This window comes from Botryllus schlosseri, chromosome 12 (genome assembly GCF_051294905.1).
Source record: "Botryllus schlosseri isolate E-star chromosome 12, Bs_hap1, whole genome shotgun sequence".
Taxonomy (NCBI): Eukaryota; Metazoa; Chordata; class Ascidiacea; order Stolidobranchia; family Styelidae; genus Botryllus; species Botryllus schlosseri.
In genome coordinates this window covers 12,333,092-12,356,074 of record NC_137247.1, presented here as the reverse complement: position 1 = coordinate 12,356,074, position 22,983 = coordinate 12,333,092, and the positions used below count along the sequence as shown (strand labels likewise).

The following is a 22,983-nucleotide window of genomic DNA, read 5'->3' as shown; positions in this document are numbered from 1 at the left end:
GCTTTCGCTTGCAAATGCCCAATTGCCCATACATAGCGAAGTCTCCGCGAAAATCGAATTCTCTTCTGTGTTTTCGCTTTGTGAATGCCTAGCCGGGGCTTGCCCCGGTAGCGCTCATAACAAGCTTTCACTATCTATTCTCTCAAAGCTGCGCACAATTAAGAAACGTTGCTTTACTCTCTCCTATTCGTAAAATGGCCGAGCAACCGGGGCAAATATGCTTGCTCGCCCCTAAGGTGTGATGTAACAATCGTATCTATATCTGAACTCGGATACCGTGATATGCGTTGAGTCGACCGTTGCTGGTACAGGTCGATTTTGATGGTGTTTCACACCATGATAATTCTTGAAACTTGGTATGTCATGTCGTGATGGTGGTATTTAACACTGTCCTAAGTTTCAGGGTTTCTACTCAAAGTTTAGGGTAGTAATTCCGTTTCCAAAGTCGAGTGTGTGCTGATCGGTCATGCATCGCAAACATATTTCACGCAAAGCCGGTATTGGTCTCCATTGATTTTAACGATGCTCCTTAGCTAGATCCGTCATGAACTTTTACATGGTATGTCTTGATTTTAGTATCGAACGCTGTGCCAAGTCTCAAGGTTGACACTCAATGATTAGGGCAGCAATTTCGTTATTAAGTTCGAGTATGGTAGAGATGTGCGCTGATCTGACACTTAGCCTACCTAACGCATTGCGGATTTCACGCAAAAGCCGGTGTATCTGTGTTCCATACTGAGATAGGTGATGAGATGATGATATCATGAAACAGTTTACTAACATCCTCGGTTTGCATTCAAATATTTAGTTTTATTTTATATTCTCCAATGTCAATTTCACCGTGGAATGGTGGCCTTCGGGCCATTTGCTCACAATTACAACCCCTGTCAAGCGCGATAGCTGTTTCGTTTTCGATGGCGGCTAACAGCTGATCGCTTGATCAGCCGATTCCTCAGTAAATATTACGCAAAATTCGGCGTTGATCTGTTCGTATTAATTTTGACAGTGTACCATACCGAAAACGGTCATGAGGCTATACTTCTCGATGATTTCATGTAACAGTGTACCAAGTTTTCGGCTTTCATCCACGTATTTATTCGGTAATATATTTTCCGAAGGCGATTTTGCAGCAGACATATAGACACTATAGACCGTAAGCCGTATGTGTCGTGTGACAGTCTCCAGCCTCAAGGCCAGAATCTCCCAAGCTGTACCGGGACCGAATTTCCGAGGCTGCTATCCGTAGTTCTTCAGAATGATGTTTTGGATTCACATGACATTTCCTTGTCCAATCTATGAGATAACAATTGCGTATGTGTCCGAACTCGTTGACCTTTCCAGTTAGGCATACGCAATCTCTCGATTTATAGTCATTTCCATTTCTGCAGATAAGTAGTCAGGTCAAGTGCGAACATGAATCGTGTTGAATCTTTGCTCCGTACGCCGTTTAGCCAGCTGCCTTTAGAGCAAAAATTAGAGGTAAAGCGACTAGGTCCGTATCAGCCTAGAAATTGCCCATTGATCCAATCGTACGCCGGAGGAAAGCGCACTCGTGCCTTTTCTTCAGCGCATTTCGATAAAAATGAATGGCTTACTTTTGGCGAGGATAAAAACGCCTTGTTTTGCTTTTACTGTCTTTTATTCGACAGTGCCGGTACCGGAAGCAGTGGCTCTTGTTGGAACAAAATTGGTTATCGCGATCTGAAGCATTTGTCAGAGCGTCTGAAAACGCACCAAAAATCCCAAGTGCACATGGCTAGTGCAGTTAAATATAAATTTTTTGGCAGAGTAAATGTAATGTCGCAGCTCAATGAAAGTTATCGCGTATCAGTCTGCAAGCACAATGAGCTTGTAGATAAGAATAGGCATGTTCTCTCTCGGGTGATTGATGCCATTAAATTTATTGGAGTTCATGAATTGCCCCTTCGAGGCCACGATGAGAAGGAATGCTCTCTCAAGAGGGGGGTATTTTTGGATCTAATTAAATACACGGCTTCCATTGATAGCATTTTGCGCGAACATCTCGACACCGCGACAGTAGCTAAGGGTACCTCAAAGACTATTCAAAATGATGTGCTTGATTCGATATATCACATCTATCTACAGCATTTGTTTACCGAGATTGTTGACGCTGAATTTCTATCTATTCAGTCTGACGAAACAACTGACATTACGTGTTTGTCACAACTAGTCGTGATTTTTCGGTTCACGAAATTTGGTATGCCAGTCGAACGATTCCACAGCTTTGTGGCTGTTGACGATCGCACTGCTGTCGGAATTTCTTACGTATTAAAAAAAAACATTACAGCCCTATTCAGTTGAGTCGAAACTTATTGCGCAAACCTACGACGGCGCAGCAGTCATGAGCGGATCGCGACATAGCGTACAAGTTTTAATGAAAGAAGTTTACCCGCATGCGCATTTTTTGCATTGCTACGCGCATCAGCTCAATCTTGTAGTGAAAAAAATGTGCTTAGGAATATCTTCTGTCAAGATATTCTTTGCAAATCTTTCAGGGTTCTCCTCCTTTTTCTCTGTTTCGCCAAAGCGATCTGATCTATTGCGCGACATATGCAAGCACCGGTTACCTAGATGCGTATCAACACGGTGGAACTTCCAATCCAGAGTTGTGCAACGAGTGTCAGAGAGTAGGGTGGAGCTTCTGGAATGCTTCTCAGTGATTGAGAGCTCTCCTGTCTGGGATGATACTTCCATACGTGAAGCGGCGGGGCTTAAACGACTCCTGGAAGACGAAGAATTTTTGTTCTTTTTGAAGCTTTTTTGTGACATCTTCATGCACGTCGATACACTGTACAGCACTTTTCAGTCGCGTATGGCCGATGGTACTACTGCGCAATTGTGTATTGCACATTTTTGTGAGGCAATTTCGCATATCCGGGCGAATGTACACTTCGCTGGTGACACAGCGCTTTTACGTCGTGGGATAAGTGTGCAAAACCTGCTTGTTGCGGCTTACGAATGTTGCGATATACTGATGTCCCAAATCCAACATCGTCTGAATAGTGACCAGTTGGTTACTTTCGCCCTGTTAAATCCGAGAAATTTCCCTGCCTACAAAATTCATTTTCCTTCTGGACTACTGCGCAGCGTGCCTGGTTATTACCCGATGATCGACATTGCTCGGTTGGAGAGCGAGTTGACTTGTTTGTATTCTAACACATCCTTTTCGGAAATTAAAACCACTAGTGAACTTTCAAAATTCCTAGTTGAAAATTCGCTTTCGATCAACTTTGCTACAGTAACTAGCTTTCTGAATATCATTTTGACCACCCCGATTTCATCCGCGGAATCCGAGCGCAGTTTCAGCACATTGAAACGTATCAAGACCTTTCTCAGAAACAGGATGGGCCAAGATAGGCTTAATGCGTTGGCTGTTCTCTCGATTCACAACGACGTGGTTCTGGGAATTCCAGATTTCAATAAACTCGTTATTGAACATTTTGCTAATAAGAAATCACGTCGCGCACAATACTTATACAAGACATAAATTAATGCTGGTGGGCGGACGACTGTACACATCATGTTCTTTCCGAATAATTTCAATCAAGTGAGCCCAGGTAACTCAACCATGTCTATGGCTAAGGAAAAGTGAGTGGTTTTCATCCTTATTACTCGAGGCACACTGACAGTTAATTTACCGATATATTTTGTTATGGCTATGGAAAAAAAGTGAAAAATTCATCAAGATGAAATAATTTATTCATGAAATTGTTTAATGCGATATGTGCTCGCATTTCAATTTAACACAATGCTTTGATTCCTGCTTGAATGATGGCAGGCAGACTCGTAATTAATCTTCCATGGATAACAGCTGGCTTTTTATAATGTTTTACGTTTATGGGTGCCACCGCTTTGATTGCCTATCCCCTGGTCGTAACGCATCAGGATCGTGTACCAAACACTTTCGGACGAGGGCAAATCGATTTGACTCGCTTTCGGGACGAGAATCCATATACAAATCGGGTCGGAGGCGCTGCAGCACTTTACAGAATTGCTGAGCATGGAACGATTAAAACACCACAAGGTGTCATGCGAATGCTCTTTGTAGGTAGTTGGTCTGTGTATTTTTGGTATAGTCTTACTCGGCGCTTGCGTAATCTCTACCACGAAATCATAACGCATGCTACTAAGGATAATCTGATGATTGATTCGTGGCATGGGAACGATTCTTAGTTCGCGTACATTTTGTAAAATAATCATTTGAATAAAAAACAATGAATAAAACATTTGTTACCGCACTTCAAGTCACGCCACCGGCAAACCTCTCGCGGCACCTACGTTAAAAATCATTGTTTACGGGAAATTCATGTGGCCATCATGAACGTTGAAAAACGCTACTGTGACGTCATATTGATAACAAGTCGCTTGCGGCCCTTGCCCCACCACCCGATATTGTCACGAGCCGCCACTGGCGACGAAAGATATTGATTTTATGGTAGTATGATATCCTTTGATTGCCTCAGTTGATACACGTTTAAAACGCCAATATGTACTTCAGAATTGTTGCATTATGTGGGCCAAGTCGTCGCTAGGTATCGTGTACATTAATATAGGCTATCACTTCATTGAAAGATAGGGTTGGAATTAGTAATATGACGTCACGTGACGTCATGAGGTTCACGTTCGTGTTCACACAGAACCTTTTAAAAAGGTTCGCGTTCACACGAACCTGAACCTTTCAGGGGTTCACACCATCCCTATTAGATATGTATGTTTAGTTGATGTCATGTGCGTATAGCAGCCAACTAAACTGTTGCTACTGCACAGTGTAAGGTTATGAACGCCAGAACGCGTCAGAACAAATGTTTTGAGGTTATGAAAAGAGGTATTGTAGGAATAGCGTACCAAAATCATCATCTACCGGTATTGCTATGCCAGAAACTCTATTACAAATTTCGTATATTGCAGGACATTTATCTCATTACTCAGGGATATCTAGAACTAGATAGATACTTTTCAGATAGAATTTTATTTTCCGTTTATTGGTGCATTAGTCATGATAGCCGCTTCACCAATCTGAAGATATACAAATTGAGTTCATACACACACATTTGCATACGATTTTGATTTCTCCATACCAATGACAATTGGCTCTGCAGGAATGTAGAAGTAAATTTCAGCCATTGCAAGGATCTAACTGTTGTGCAATGTGCTCAAGTGCTGTACAAACAGTAATGCATTTATGTTACAATTTTGCAATGCAAAGTTATCTGCTGTTACCCAGTTGAGTAATCTTGTTTGTTGACAGCCAAACCTCACTTCAGTTTATCAAGAATTTGGTCAACCATAAAATTCAATACAACCAGTTTTATAGAATAGAGAGCTACATTAATATAGTGCAATATCGACTGAGAATAACAATGGATCCATACCTCAATGTTCTTGCTACCCTCCAGATGTTAGAGAGCCTAGCAGAAGAGAGAGTGCCAAGAAGATTGGTCAAAGACACCGATAACGTGACGGCACAACACAACCGAGCACGACTTCAGCGCAGACAGATTGTTCAAAATCACTTCTCTTGAATGTCTTGAGTATTTCATCTCGTGTTTGAACACCAATAACCACACATTCAATTCCTCGTCAATTATTTTTATTACGAGATCCAGTAGCCCATGCTGTAGTCAGAATTCTGTAAACACAGTACAGACCAAAGATGTAGAAAGCCGAGCCCGATATAGTAGATATTAGATCTCGGCAGGTCGTAGAAAGGGGGATTTTGTGTCGACTCAATTCAATGTCTTTTCCATGTCCTTCAACAATGTAAATATTATGCAGATGCTACAGCCTTTAAATATGGTGAGTAGAATGTAGATCCTACATTAAAAGAATATCCTGATATAATAACCTGTTTTCTACCACTGGGCATAACCTGATCACGGCTGCGTACACACACACACACCACATTATCTACTACATATTAATCACATTTGCGGTAATTTAATTCAAAACGAATTGGCAAGTAAATAATGCCGGTGTAAAAAATGAAACGAACGAAATTACTTGTAGGGCCAAGTAGCAATGAATGAAACTATGAGAACAGTCAGTAATCAGAAGGTTTCATCGTCTGATGATGATAATCCCTCTGGCGTTTTCTTATCAACACCCTGTAGAAATAAAATGAAAATGACGATTATTAGCTAAGACATTTGTTCTGCGAAAATGGCAGAGGTAGCGAGTAACGAATGACTCCTACATTTTTTTCACCCATACTTACTAAAATGGATTTGATTCTGGACTATTTCCACTCAAGTTTTCAAGTTTTTATTATTATATGTTTTATTATTATATGACTAGAGAACTGACTTCAATCGCCACTTCTACTTGATTATCAAGATCAACGATGACTACTTCAGCAATCTTTGAAAACAGCCACAAACACAAAAAGAATTCTTGACTAAAATTCTTCACATTCTGTCAAAAATGATCAATTCAACAATCCAAATGAATCAGTTATTTGGCAGCTAGTTGGAGAGATATATACTCAAGTCTAGAAAGTGGAATGATACTCTGCCTGGAAAGCTGAAGACCTAACAATATTGTGTACAGAAAACAAAATATTTGAGTGGCGGCACTGGTATAGACATTAACAAATTATTAGAATTGACAGCAAGATAACCAGCAAGACATTAAAATGAGAATTAGTGCAGTTTCTTAGGCTGTAGTGATACTCAGCCAGTAATTGACCTAGCAGAGAGCAAAACGTTGAACCTCCGACAAATGATACGATAAAACATTAGAATCGACAGTCTTACTAGAAGCAGAATAACAATCATGAGGGGTTAGAGAACAGAAGCCCGGGAAGTGACCATCAGAAATTACTGCATACTGGCCGAACAAATCCATGACCACTAACAAATGGTCTTTTAATAGTCAATATTGATACCAAATGACACCACCCCTATTTCACCGCAACATTTAGCAAATAGAGCGCTGGAGTCAACCTTATAAAGCGCTAACCAAACGCCCATTAGTTTTCCCACCTACTACTTCGCGCTTCGCGGATGGAAATACGCATTAAAGCAAATGGACACGACTTGTCACACTCTTGCTATTTCTGCTCCCTTTTTCTCTTCCTTCCTCTTGAGGAGAGAAACAGTCGGCCGCGTTTACGGATCGTTAATTCCCGGCTTAAGGGTGATTCTTCCTCCAATGGTCAGCACCTTGAAAATTGAGAACAATGTTGTTGCAAAATGCATGACAATTTGAAAGTTACATCATTCTAATTATTCCAGTTATGGCCGTGAATCGTTACAAGTGCGGTAACCATAAGAATTATTACTATACTTCAACTACAAATACAATATATTGTATAAAATAATTACTAATTCTTTTACGTTGATCGAGTCCCAAATGGATGAAATATGTCAAAGAATTTGCTAAATTTTTTTGTATAATTTGACAGATTCCGAAATCTTCTCAAAGTGCACCTTTCAAAAATTTGATATCAAGACTCCCAACATTTTACAATTCGAAGTTGGATGGCTTAACCAATACAAGCGAACAGTTTGTATCGCAATTGACAATTATGTAGAGAACGCTGCGAGACATGTGAGTAGGCCTACCCTAAAACGTTTCTCTGACATGGACATTAGGGCTCTTAAAAAATGACTTTTTTTCTCAAATCGTTCTTGCTACTTGATAAAATTGTTAGGTTACCTAATTCAAGCCTACACACCAAATTTGGTTCAATTCCAACCAGTAGCCGCATTGCTACAGGAAAAGAAAGTTTCTATTTATTATATAAAAATAAATAGAAAAAATTTGAAAATTTTCTGTTCACCCCATGAAAGTGTTAGGTTATGTATAGAAACGATGTTCATCAAATTTGGTTCGATTCAAACAAGTGGAAGCGGAGTTATTGCCATCGAAAAATTCGGATTTTAATAAAATAGTATTTACGGTGGGCCCCACTATAATAAATATTTAAAGAATTGTGTCACGCTGTCATACTGTTTTACGCAACCGTTGTTATGCACTGCATTGTTGCTGTGTTCTGGCTCCATTGATGTTATTTCTAAATTCGACATTAATGCGTCATAATTCTCCATCTGGTTTTGAATTCAACTCTGTTTTGCTTCCTTTATGGTGCCGGTAGCTCTTTAATAGGCACGCGAAAAGTTCTTCGGGTTTCAATAACGTTTATCATGAAGGTACTTTTGAAAGCAGTATTAAAATTTTGTACCACCAACAAGTTATTTAATTACTATTTATCTTCAAAGTAAATGCTCATTGTATGAAGCAGGGTTGTAAGACTCGAGTCAGGATTTTCTGTTGACTCGACTTGACTCGGGTCATCTTCTCAAAGTACTGAAATGACTCGACTCATTGCGCATGACTTGAGACTCAGACGGCCAAGACCGACATTTCATTATTATTTCAAAGAATGATACAGCAAATCGCTATTGGGATTTCGTCTATTGATACTGGTATTTGAAAATGCGGCCAGAAACTGCTAAAAGTAAGGAAAATTCGTATATTATAAATGCGACCCACTCGATATCACAAAAAATATATAAAAAGTTGGTTTAACAAGACTTAAATTGGAAACTGAGCAGCTAACACAATGACTCTGGCTCGAGTCATAATACCATAACTCGGACTCGGCCCTCTGCTCGCTGACTTGGACTCGGACTTGACTCGGTGGTGAATTGAAAATGACTCGAGTCAAAACTATAAAAGTGAAATGGACTTGCGACTCGGAGCCTTGTGACTTGGTTACAACCCTGGCATGAAGCCTCAATAGTTACATGAGTGGGGTGACTAGACAAAGAACACAGTGACATTTGCAGCATATCATGAATGTCTCTTACTATATGTGATCTTGTTCAAATGGAGGTTGGTGAAAGCGTATTTCCCATTCTTTCCGACTCTGCTATAATTTCACCAGACTGGCAACCTTCTTCATTATGCTTTTTGCTGACTGACCAATATTGTCGCCGCCAACGGTACGAGTGCAAATGTCTGATATGTCAATATAGGAACAGAATTAGTTGACTGTTCATGACCGTCCACGTTCAGAGTTGCATCTCAAAGATGCTAAAATAAGCCTAAATATAATCCAAGCAATACGATCGTCCACTTTGACTGACTGAATTTCTAAAAATAATAAACATAACACCTTGATAGCTTCCACATCTTACGTTTATATATACCGTCTGCTATCGGCAAGCATTTGAAAATAACAAAACAGATTCAACATACCACATCTCTTGCAAAGGCTTTTGCTTTCATTCAATATGTCATCAAACTTCTTTAAATCCTCCTTTGTGGTGAGTGGCTTCGTTTTATCATATACAATCTATGGCGGAATAAAAGTTTCGGATAAGTTCTAAAACGAACACAATTTTCCACACATAAGTCAATTGCCACACGAAATGCCAAATGCTACGGTCCCATTTTACAAGGTATGGCGAGGTAACGTAGTGGTACCCTCCATTATATCTAAACACCAATGAATTGCGGGTTCGAGCCTGACACGTCGACTCCATAATTCCTACCGAAGTGTTGGCCGTTTATCTAGGCTCCTCCTCGCCATCTGATCCGCATAGCCATGTCTTAAAAAGCCTAGGAGTGGGCCGTGCTATAAGTGGGCAGATGGTTGCCGATGAACTCGGCACTTGGTGAATTCGGCCCTCGGGAAATTTTGTAATGAAGTGTATTAACAGCTATTAATATGAATTATTAAACTAATAATAGTATTATCAAGTGATTCGTCAATCTTGTAAGGAGGTCAGGGCATCCGTAGATCACGCAGTCACGGCGTGATTAGATCACGGATTGCGTAGCCGCGGGAAATAACGCAGCGCTCATATACCGACCACGCGCGGTCTGCTTGGAATCGATGGCGTGAGTGACGGGCCTGTGTCGTGTAAGTTTTGAGAAGATGGATCTTGGCGTTGTATGTGAGATCGAAAATGTGGAAGATCAAGCGGCGCTTCTTCGTTTATCGATCACGACAAGCCAGTGTTCCTCATCAACAAATGTTTCGCATGATCACGTCAAAATAAATTATTTTTCGCCTTTGGAGAGACGATTCCACTCTGGGGTTAGGGTGTCTCGATAACAGGGTTGAAGGATCCCAAGATTACGAGATCTACCGCGAGCCACGACACGTTAAAATTTTCTTTTTGATACTGTTCATTCATATCAAATGCATTTCTAATGCGAAGGTGTTCTAGTGCCAATTCCTCCAAGGGCCGAGTTCACCAAGTGAAGAGCGTCGCGTTATTTCCCGCGATTACGCAATCTGTGATCTAATCATGCCGTGACTGTGTGATCTACGCATGCCCTGACCCCCGTACAACATTGACAACCACTCAAAGTGCCAAGTTCACCGGCAAACATTCCAGTAACCAATCATGGCGACCGGTACCGCTACCAGATCTACCACGGCCGAATTCACCAAGTGCCGAGTTTGTGCGGCCGAATTCACTAAGTGCCGAGTTCACTGGTAATCGGGCAGATACGGAATGATAATAATAAGAACCGGTCTGGTGTAAAATGACCAGTGTAGTCGAACCACCACCATGAACACCACAAACAAACAGAGAGAGACAGTTTTTTATTGAGCAAAAAATTACATTCAGAAACAAAATACATGTTGCAGCGATACGGTTCCTTAGGGACCATCTAGTCAGCTGCAGCAACTAACAAACATCTAACATGGAAAAGAAATTACCTTTACAGCCTTTGACAAACACAGTTACCATTGAAATCAGCAATTTTGGTCTTATTCGAAAGCAGAATAACAACTGTTTTAGCGGACATATCAAATCAAATGTTGGAAAGTTCATGTAAATTAGCCCAAAATATTATCTTACTGTGACCATATTCTATCAATATGGTCTGGCTAGCCAAATTCTCTGGGCCAACATAAACAAGCTGCGTTTGGTTTCAACGATTAATAATCTTGTCACTGGATTCGAGGTATAATTGCACTCAAATATCAAATTTTGCTCCATTAATCAACATCAAGTTGAAAATGTCCATTCTTGCACCAACTTTTATAAAATCACGAATCAGTGTTCTACAGGTATGTATCTATATGACTTATATACCTAGAAAATTCAAGCATAAATATTATGATATACCGTAGGTATAGGTACCGGTAATTCAGATGTTTGAAGCGACTTGGACAACTAGATAATTATAGTGGTCTAATTTCACTAAATTAGAGCGAAATGCCAGCAATATAATTGTAATCTAATTCGGAAAAAACGGTTTAGCTCTAATTCTAGCCTGGAAAAGCTGAAACTTTTCTATAGTTGTCTAAACCTGTTTTACTGAAAGTCAAACACCTCTAGGCGTCATATACTACAGGCAATTCGAAATACCCCATAAGCTATATGCTACTGCGTATATACCTTTAACCCGCTACCTCAGTCAGTCACAATTCCTATATATTTACGGCATTTACCATACAGAAAGAGCGAACTATGCCCGGCTGCTGCGACCTGTTGCGCGTCAAATCTTTGTCCGGCGCGATGACGTAAAATTTGAATCGCCGAAATATTCTAGAAGTCACGCATCGATAATCATATTCCTAAACGTACAACATCTCACTTATTTAGTTATTCTCTGAATAAAACTATTAGCCATACTCGTTGAACATGCGAGATTACCGAAAGAGCGAATATATATATAATGAAGATCATATATATCAGAAGAAAACAAAACTGTTCGACCTTAGAGCAACAACACGAATATATAACACCGGTGACATCCTCACGCAATAAAACGAAGGGAGAACATTGTTTTCTAATGGATAGAACGAAGCTACTGCATGAGATCGAACAAAACCGGATGGGAATTCATCGTGATTGAATGTACCGACAAAGTCATCCTTTCTACGTATTTTAGTCATACCAGCGAGAGATAGAAAATTTGCATTATTAGGTTAACTACCGGATATAACGAAGCCTAATGCATGAGATGGAACAACACCGAGTATGAATTTATTCTGATTGAATATAACCACAAGACCATCCTACTACGTATTTTAGACATTCCCTCGACACTTAGAAAATCAGAACCTAATCGAGATGATCCCGGATGATCCTTTTACGGTTTTGTGTTTGCTGGGTCGACACCCGCCATCAACAGCGCGACGTGTCTCTGGAGCCCTACGCAACAAGCGGGCTAAGGCAATCGATATCATAATAATCTGACATATCCAATGTAGACTACTTAGACGTAGCCTATATATCTCTATCAGCTGAAGGATATTGCGCGAAAATTGGTAGGGCCCTAATACATTCTGTGGACCCAGTTCTACCCTTACAAGTCAAGGAAAGGCTGGTGTGTGCTCGCTTGTACCGAAGCGCATAGAAAAAGTATCAACAGCGCAGCGTTTCTCTGTGGCGCGGTTGCACATTGCTATTGCCGCGACGTCAGCTGATCCCACTCTCGCCGCTTGGCCGCATCCTTGCTCTTGAGCTAGTCTCTCGTTTCGCCAGACAGCATTGTTGCGTCACACTGCCAATCTACTCTACAATGAATAATTTGGGGCTGATTGTGGGGGTTCCAGGGCCATGAGTGGAATAAAATTTATATTTTCGCAAGCAGTACAGCGTCAGCTTTCGATTGATACCCGATTCATCAAATTTAATGCTCGGCAAGCCGGTCAAAAATCACCGTCAAATTGCCTGTAGCCAAATGGAAACTGTGACGTGATACAATTTCATTGAACCGTGCGATTTGCTTGTGTCGACACCATAAATAGGACACTTATTTAGTTATTCTCTGAATAAAACTATTAGCCATACTCGTTGAACATGCGAGATTACCGAAAGAGCGAATATATATATAATGAAGATCATATATATCAGAAGAAAACAAAACTGTTCGACCTTAGAGCAACAACACGAATATACAACACCGGTGACATCCTCACGCAATAAAACGAAGGGAGAACATTGTTTTCTAATGGATAGAACGAAGCTACTGCATGAGATCGAACAAAACCGGATAGGAATTCATCGTGATTGAATGTACCGACAAAGTCATCCTTTCTACGTATTTTAGTCATACCAGCGAGAGATAGAAAATTTGCATTAATAGGTTAACTACCGGATATAACGAAGCCTAGTGCATGAGATGGAACAACACCGAGTATGAATTTATTCTGATTGAATATAACCACAAGACCATCCTACTACGTATTTTAGACATTCCCTCGACACTTAGAAAATCAGAACCTAATCGAGATGATCCCGGATGATCCTTTTACGGTTTTGTGTTTGCTGGGAATTGGACAACTAGAAAATCAGCTTTTCAAAATTAGACTATAATGATAATTATGGCTGCATATTTTTCCAAATTAGAATATAATTATAGACAGTAATTATTTTTCGAATTAAAATAGAATAGGGATTACTGAATATGTGAAAATTTGGAAATTGAATCTGCACAACTCGCTTAGTATTGTAGAGTTCTACTGTAGAATTTTCAGCAAAACCAGAAATTAAGTTAGAATTATATTACTGGCATTTTGCACTTACTATTCTAATTATACAGCCAATTAACTAGTTGTCCAAGTCTGGTTTTTGTGCTATTTCGATTCGTTGCTGTATTTTCTCAATTTTGCAGTTCTTTTTCCATTTCCAGTTTCTGGTACTTGACATGCATCTGTAATTTAAAATATTTCTTTCTGATATCATGTTGCTCCTTTGCCATTTCCAGGACGCTCATTTCCGAACACCACATTTTGATCACCAACATTATAGTTAAAGGTCAACTGCATCTTAAAAATGACTTTGCCTTATATCGTACGTTATGTGGTTAGGAATATGAATAAAATAATAAAAATTGGAATTACATGATAGTTTTCAAGTAATTTAAATTATAAATCGAAAAGCTGAAAAACGGATATGAAATCATTCAGCTATGAAATGACGTCATGTGAGTGACACGGCCAAAGTCCTGCTATAGCTCAGTGTGGTAAACAGATAGTTATTAGTGTTGGGATTGATTTTGATACTGGATTTGATTGTAAATATGGAAGGTATGAAGAAGATGAGGCACGGAGGTACATCTGGTGTCGCGTATGGTTGCTCGAATACGCGATATTCGGTACCCAAAGTATCTTTTCATCGCTGTACAAACCCGATTGCTGGAGAGGATTATGAAGACTGCATGTGAAAGCGATATCCAATCCCCGTCAAGTGATAATAGCTTCCACCCAACAGAGTTAGATGGCGAGTCAGAGTGAGTACTTGAACAGTGTAATCATATTTGTACCAAGTCTTCACCAAGATATTGATTTGCAGGCATTCAGATTCAGAGGAATGTCTGGAGAATAGCAACACCCAGTTTGTGATTGTGGACAGAAATAAGCTGGTGAGCATTTTTCAACATTGTCCAATGTGTCAATCAGAGTCGGACGTGCAAGAGTCTAGTTTAGGTAGCACGCTGAGAATCAAGCAAGACTGCACAAACTGCTCATACTCCAGATTTTGATTTACGGGTAGTGTAGATGCCGTTACATCCTTTAAAGATGAAATAGCCTACTTGACTGGGGTCAAGTGTAGAATACGGCCAGTGATCCTCATGACCATCATCGATCAATGCTCCACATGAACATGTCAAAACTCATAGTGCTTCACATGAACACGTCAAAATAAATTGTTTTTTATTTTGCCTGTGGAGGGACGGACATTAGGGTTGGGGGATGGGGGACATTAGGGTTAGGGGTATATTAGGGTTGGGGAAGGGGATATTCATATTAGGGTTGCCGGAGGGGGGATGTTAGGGTTAGGGGTATGTTAGGGTTGCCGGGGGGGGGGGGTATTAGCCTAATATTATTAGGGTTGGTGGAGGGAGGGATATTAGGGTTAGGGCCTTAAGGGTATATTAGGGTTGAGGGAGGGAGGGATGTTAGGGTTGGGGGAGGGAATATTAGGCTTGTCGGAGGGGGGATATTAGGGTTGGGGGTATATTAGGGTTGCAGGAGGGGGGATATTAGGGTTGCCAGAGGGGGTATATTAGGGTTGCCGGAGGTGGGATATTAGGGTTAGGGGTTTGTTAGGGTTGGGGGTGTATTAGGATTGCCGGAGGGGGGATATTAGGGTTGGTGGAGGGAGGGATATCACCCCTCCACCAACCCTAATATCCCCCCCTCCGACAACCCTAATATCCCACCTACGGCAACCCTAATATCCCACCTCCGGCAACCCTAATATCCCACCTCCGACAAGCCTAATATCCCCTCTCCCCCAACCCTAATATCCCACCTCCGGCAACCCTAATATCCCACCTCCGGCAACCCTAATATCTCACCTCCGGCAACCCGAATATCCCATCTACGGCAACCCTAATTTTCCCCCTCCACCAACCCTAATATCCCCCCTCCCCCAACCCTAATAACCCACCTCCACCAACCCTAATATCCCCCCTCCCCCAACCCTAATATCCCACCACCGGCAACCCTAATATCTCACGTCCGGCAACCCTAATATCCCACCTCCGGCAACCCTAATATCCCACCTCCGGCAAATCTAATATCCCACCTCCGGCAACCGTAATATCCCACCTCCGGCAACCCTAATATCCCTCACGCCACAGGCAAAAATACAGTTTATTTTGACGTGTTCATGGGAAGCATTTGTTGGTGTAATGTGAAACAATGATCGGTGCTGGTCATGGGGATCACTGGCCGTATTCTACACTTGACCTCTTGACTGTATCAAAAAGAAACAAACTGCTCCATTCAGCATATATACATGATACATATAGGCCTAAATTTAAGTTACAATGAATAGCATCTTTGATTCTGTTGTTTACCATTATGACAATCCATTTTCAGATTCATTGGCATATGAAAGGATTTGCGATGTTCTCTACTCCACGCGAATGAAAAATGACATACGCCATCTATCGCCGAATGGAAACACTGCTGGAAGTGAATCATTCAATGCCCTCCTCAATCATTTCTGCCCAAAGTTATGTCACTACAACCATATTTCAGTCAAAAAGCCAGGTAGGTACCTTGCAGTGTCTCGGCTATTTAAAACAACCTATATCAGATTTTGGCATAATTACTAGCCTCATCAATTATGCATTTATTGTAGGATGCAGTTGGCAATCCTGCATTTCAATGAAAATTGCTCGAAAACTCAGAAAATGTTGAAAGAAGGAGCACCGCGGTCAAATACCAGAAGTACAAAAATGGGGAATGTACGGTCCACAAGATACTTGGAAATTCAACATTTGGTAACTGCCGTCGATCTGACTGCATCATAAGATTTCGTCATATTGTTGTGCCTGTTCTAGATTACTGCAATGGGCTTGTCGAAGAAGTTCAAGCACTCATCAGAACTGGACCAGAAACTGTTGAGTTGAGCGATTGTGCTGAGACCGTTCCACCTCCTCTGACTCGCAGCATAATCTAAATTAGCAGAGAGGAAGCTATTGCCCGACATAAAACCCGATATGCTTTTCTGCCTGACACAGTAGTTATTTTGGTCGATGAGTTATATGTGTTTATTATTTGGAATACAACTGCACAGTGTACATTCACAATGTGGCGTACTGAACTGGAATCCTTTGTAAGAATTTGACGTAAATTTTGTTCGGACAGCAGTAACAACGCATGCAGGCAGGATTTTCTGCTGGTTTTTGCCACAGAATCCCCATACCCAGCGAACACAATTTCTGTATGCAGTATGTTTCAACTTCCTGAAAAGGGAAAACAAGTGTATTAGTGCGAGAAAAGTATTTGGCAACCGAATCAGAGACTCATCCCATTCATGCATTGAACTCGATGTTATTATTCTGCGGCCATATTCCTGTTGATATCCATTGTAGGACATCTCCAATACGTCAACGTCCTGACACACAGAATTGCATCCTGGCAATTCTGTGATACACTTTAATCCTGTCAGTAGCTCTCGGAACCTCCTTACAGCAAAAACTTATCAAGATATCAGATATCAGGTTACATGACTGAAACGAGCTATTACACTACAGAGTATATATATACTACTGTATTTCATGTAGTCTCGACGAGTGGCTTGCGCTGAGCAAGCTAAGCTGATTATGTCCCATCATATGAAGCTGCAGGGGGTTCCACTGACGTGGTATCGAGCGCATCAACACCTGAACCAATCCGGCATTTAAACGGTAATTTTGTAAGTACGTGCAAAAATGACACTAACATTCGACATCCGAGTACTCGGACTCAGTCTCAATATCACTTGGCAAATCCGTTACAATGGAAACCTCGGCCATAACTGACTAGAATAAAAACTGCGAGAACACAAACAGCCGCTGTGACCCGTGTTGATAATATGTGTCACTCACTTGACGTCACAATGCACATTCTGCTTTTTCTGTAAACATGCCAATATTGGAACTTTCAGTCAAAATTACGGCAATTTCCGATTGAGTTGAAACACGGAAAGTCGGTAATTTCGTTATGAAAAATAATTCTGAACATGATTCCGCAAAGTTGTCATGAAGATGCAGTTGACCTTTAAAATATGATTTTTTTCATCAACACACCTGGCTCTCTTTTTCGAGACAATTGGCGTTGAGCTTTTTGTGTTCTCTGTTTCATCTTGCATATCTGAATGTAGTAATGAATAAACTGTGGGTTGCATCACCATCATTGTATGCTAACACTTACCGGTCTGGTGTTCCATCCTGAAGTCTGTCGAGGGAACTTAAGAAAGCGTCACATCGCCATCAACAACGAAAAGGGCAGCAATTTCATTTGCTGCAAGAAAGCTATGTTTAACAACAGTTGTATTGATTCAATAGAGTTCAAATTCAATAGAGCAATGTTAATGTCAATCAAAACAACCCGCAATGTTCTATTTGAAGTATTCGTGTGGCTATGTTAGTACCAACACGATTCATATGGATTTCAAATTAGTACCTCAACTTACCATCGCTGTTGTGACATGAAGAACCAGCCTCTGTGTTCACATCCTCGTCGATGATGAAGATGCAAACTGAATCTTCGGAATATGCATCTGAATAAACATTTTATTTAAAAATTTTAGTTCGAAATACATTAGAAAAGTTACTTTCAAATTATTTTTTCACGGTTTATCTTAACCTCGCGACACATAGGAAGGATGGATGACTAAAATCATGACTTGACTCGAGTTGGAATAGGATGAATGGATTTGACTCGAGTCACTGCTTCAATATGACATACGGTATGAGAAATCCTGACTCGAAATCAAATCTTCAAGTCAAGTTGCAAGCCTAACAATAATATGGCCAACGAGACTGCTCAGGCACCTGCACTGTAGCAAAGCCAGACTGTTGCAAGTTAAAATTGGATGCAAGTTCCTCTGTCGTTGGTTGTAACATATTAAAAAAGTTTATGTCCTAAATGCACTCACCATTGTTCGTGTGACTATCGAATACGCAATCGTAGTCATACTGATGTTTCAAACATTCAATTTGAGATGGAATAAGGTCTGAAAAGTGATAATAAATATACCAGTGCTATAAAAATCAATTGGAGATTGATCAAGGAGCGGTTCAGATTAGGAATTTGCTGAGCAGTGTTCCCCATGTGTCGTTTTCGTATAGCTGATGACGTGCAGCAGTCTCTGGATATGGTTAGGTAGTTGGGAATTACAAAAAGACAATAAATGTTTCTCATGATCATCAAAATTTGTCTATTCAGTTCAAAACGAGCGTTAAAACGTGAGTATGAAGCACGCAGAGAGTCACGATAAACACAGATGGAAACAATACATCTCCTACTGCGAATTTTAAAGAATTGTCAGTAAAATTACCTATCGAAAACCTTTTCCAAGGAGTTCGTCAACTGGAGGTGGGCCAGTTTTGGCCCGTTCGACGCGTCGTGATGCATACAACTTTTTTGCTTTTCGTTTCAAATTTTTCAATACATTCTGGATTTGGCCAGTTGTACGGCTGCACGCGCAGGACCGGTATTCATAGCTGCATATTTCTTACTGATTACATCTCAGGCCGCATCTTTTTGTTTTGCCGTCAGTCTTTTTGTCTTCTTTGGTTTCAATATATTCTTCTATCAATTCAATTATTCTAAACTTTTCCTGTCTGTTGCAATTTTCCGTCCTCATATTTTATTTCCAAAGTATACTATCGAATTCTGTACAGTGTACAGTACAGTCTGTAAAAAATGTCATACCGGTAATCATAGCATAAGGTACTATCGGCTGTGGTAGGGCCACGCCCATAATATGCGCCAACAGTTGTAGTAGTGTCTGAGTACAATGTTTTCAGCTAATACCGCAACTGCACGTCAGAGCATCCAGTTAACACCATCTCAATACCAAATACTAGTGTACCTGTAGCCAGCCCAGACCGCAGTCAACGCGAAGCACACAGCCGATTAACTTTCTAGACACCTCGCTCGGCGGATAACATTTGGCCGATTAAAATTCACCGATTAGTGGCAGATCGGCATCTGTGCCACGGAAGCCAGCCGATTACTGACGTTTAATCGGCGATTAGGAATTAATCGACATCTGTGCAATCAGGGTTGCCAGACATCTTTTGCGAAAAAGGGCCAAACAGCGCCGGAAAAGGGGCCAAAAAGGGCCAAATTGTTCAATAACGTCAATAACGTTGCAACATTACCCATAGACACCTGGAATTCCAGTTTTATATTGTTGATACTGTTGTAGGACACCAAATCCACTACCTGCAACTACACTGGATCCAAATGCAATAACTGCTTCATTGTTTCAAGCCTTTTCCGACTGAATAAAAAATCGTAAAATAAAACTTTTTGTGCTATAATATAAGAGTGATTAAATTTTATGAATTTTCATTAAACATTGAGAGAATAGTTTCTTTACATTTGAAACTTATCCAACTTAATATATATACCTAATTTTTAGGTTTTTCACCAAAAAACTCTACGGTTATGTTGCATTTTTTTCTTTGAAATTTCTATCAATCATTAAGTACTAAAAGGGTGCTCTTCTTCAGAATTTTTCTGCTAGATAGCTTCCATCTATGTTCGATGCTTTTTCGTCCACCTGTTCACAAATCTGTATTTACAATTCCAACACAGTCTACATTCTACAAAAACAAATCCAAATCTACCACAGTGTTTCCACTCGAATCTTTGACATTGGCATAAACATTGTCAGCTCAATTTGCGAGATAGATTTATTTGAATACTTAGTTTGACGGTATGTCTCAACTGCTTCCAAAAAGGGCCAAAAATTGAAAATAAAGGGCCAAGGGGCCAAATTATTATTTTGGGGCCAACAGCCTCTAAAAAGGGCCAATCTGGCAACCCTGTGTGCAATCCACCCTTAGTCGCCGTAAATACTATTTTATTCGAATCCAAATTTTTCTACTGCAATAACTTTGCTTCTAGTGGTTGGAATTGAGCCAAATTTGGCATGCATCATCTCTACTGACAGCCTATCGTTCCTAAGTCGTTTACTCTCGTACGGACGACTTCTGGTCACGCGTGCATTCGCCATCTTTCACTCTCTCTCTCCCGCGTGTCCTCGTCGGTGTCTGTTGCTGTCGATCTTCGAAGCCTCGACTTCACTCAATTTATCTAGACCAGTGGCTCTCGACCTTTTTGTCTTCGCGAACCCCTTCTCGACCGTCACGAACCCCCGCGGACCCCCTCAAGTTTTCGTTCAAAGTTAGCTTAATTATCGTGCAACCGTCATCTGCCTCGTGCAAATATTAATTGCAGGCTAGTGATAAACAGTCACAAAATGACTTTTCTTGAAAATTTCAGTACACTAAATGTAGAAATTGGGCAGACTTTTATTATTTCGAAGGTAGTTTTCCAGCTGTATTTATCGTCTTGAAAATCCGCGTCTTCGATTTGATATGAACGAGTGCGAAAAATCCATTTCCACAAAGATATATTGTTGGCGAATGTAATATTAACGCGCAACGCTTCCGACTTTCATTCAGTGTGCATGCCTCCTCTTTACATCGCCTAGGCCAAGGTGGGTGTCAGATTCCATAGACTACTCCTTGTCGCTTCGACATCTTCCTGTCTTTTCATTGTATCGCATTTTTGTGGTGTATTGAACTGATAAAATTGCTAATAAACCAATGATGATGGTGTGAAATTTTAATTAACATATCACGTCCAGCCTAGTCATTTCTATTTACCATCTCATATTGAAGTAATTTAGTGGTTATATCAAAGAAGAAAATGAATTTCGTGGTGAGGTTTCAATTCCTTCATTGGGACAGATTAGGAAAAAATTAAGGAATTTCTGTTTCAAACGACTGTTTACTAATTTGCTGAGACTGACAAAACCATATCCAAAATGTTTTGCAATAATTTTGAAGTCACCCTGTTTGATTTTGCTATTTCCAACATTTCATTTTTCCACAAAACCCAAACAAAACTTCTCTAAACAGCAATGTGTTTGTACCAGCAGGCTATTGGCAATTTGACAATTAAAATAGGTTTGCACAATCGCATATTTCATCTCAGAGGACCACTTGAATGATTTGAGTTCTAAAGATTCAGCAGTTACGAAGCGAAACTGGCTCATGCTTTTCCCAATTAAAAAATAAAGAGAAATTAGGCTGTCAATCATTTTACAAATTTAAAGTTTCCGCGGAGCCCCTGCAAATGCTTCACGGACCGGTTGAGAACCACTGATCTAGACTTTTTGCGCGACACCGTATTTCCAGTGAGGTCGGCTATGAGGAGCCCAGATAAACCTCTAACACGTAGAAACTATAGGCAGGGCCTGGTCGAGATGGTCACAAAAATTTGGTTACACCCGTTATATTGACTCGATAAAACCCAACGCGTTGTTTTGCGTTGATTTGGTGAGAAACCTTGAACCATGGAAAAATATGCCAAGGGACAGTTTTGCGAATTGTCTTGAAATGTTTGGAACACAGTGATGTAGAAGCAGTAGAAAACTTTCCGTAACAAGTTTTATCTGCGGGTCGCAGATCTCCGGCAAGAAAATAATTCAATTGAGTACTTTTTTAGGCTGCCTTGAAATTCGCTTCCTAAAACTGGCATTTTACAAACTGTGTCCTAATTGATCATACTCGTAGAGTACGGTTACCATACGTCCTCTTTTAAGGGGATTTGCCTCTTTTTTGACTTTTTTGAAAGTGTCCTCTGAGGACGCCCAAGACGAATTTTTTGAGGTTTTGTCCTCTTTTGTGAGAATTTTGGTTAAATATAGGGTAAAATTCGACCGAGACACAGTAAATCAGCACTGAAGTAAAGCTCCAGCGACTATTTTGGGAGCTGGGCCGGAAAGCTCCAATCGATAATGTGAAAGAAAAACTGTATTTTCGGAGCTTAGTCGGAAAGTTGACCATTTTTTAGTCAACCGACCATGAAGTGAAAATAATTTACTATCTTTTCAAGATTTTCCTCCGATATTGCAAGTCTGAAAATTTTGAAAAAGTTTCCTCTTTTCGGATTTCCAAAATATGGTAACCCTATCGTAGGGGCAACATCTATACCGCATGTCATTTCAATCTAGATCCTTGCGTTTTAGATTCAAAAGTCATATTATACATGCCATAGGACATGACCTTATAAGGGATTGTTTTATTTCTCCATAACTTCGTGCCTTTTGTACGCACTCTGCACGGATGCTTCACAGACAGATCATAAAAGCGTCAGTTATATTAGCTACGCCTGTTTGCATTTAAAACAAAAATCAATTTGAAACAGACATGTTTAGAACATGTTTTTTAGCCATGACGTCATGAATCTCTAATTGTGACGTCTAAGTGTGGCGAGATTGACAATTCAAAATATAGCGTAAAAAGGCTCTTTGGAGGAAAAGTGTTAGGGTTAGGGTAAAGTCACTAACGATATTGTAGTTTATAGCAGGTGTCATCAAGACGGTGCCCGCCGGTTCAAGGTCACTCGCCAGGACCAAATTAGCCAACCGCGGTCGCTGTAGAAAATATTCAAATGAGAGCTTCAAAGGCTGGAAACGAGAAGTGTTCCACATGAAAGACAGTTGAACATCGGTCAGTCGACCCTAA

General features: G+C 40.5%; 1 protein-coding gene and 2 long non-coding RNA genes across 4 annotated transcripts in view; 2 read left to right on the top strand and 1 right to left on the bottom strand.

Moving 5' to 3' along the window:
• Positions 1–22,983, top strand: part of LOC145451971 (RNA-binding motif, single-stranded-interacting protein 1-like) — a 248,113-nt gene that overhangs the window by 50,790 nt on the left and 174,340 nt on the right. The gene's annotated exons all lie outside the window — the stretch shown is intronic.
• On the bottom strand, positions 13,361–19,920 carry LOC145451989 (uncharacterized). Its single transcript, XR_013919157.1, has 5 exons — positions 18,372–19,920; positions 17,907–17,993; positions 17,645–17,734; positions 17,521–17,584; positions 13,361–13,647 (listed from the first exon to the last, which is right to left on the bottom strand). It is a non-coding gene; the product is annotated as an uncharacterized LOC145451989 (long non-coding RNA).
• On the top strand, positions 13,752–16,842 carry LOC145451986 (uncharacterized). Of its 2 annotated transcripts, XR_013919152.1 has the most exons (5): positions 13,752–14,226; positions 14,289–14,358; positions 15,824–15,997; positions 16,089–16,230; positions 16,291–16,842. It is a non-coding gene; the product is annotated as an uncharacterized LOC145451986 (long non-coding RNA). The 2 variants fall into 2 exon arrangements; XR_013919153.1 differs by having other exon boundaries at positions 13,761–14,358.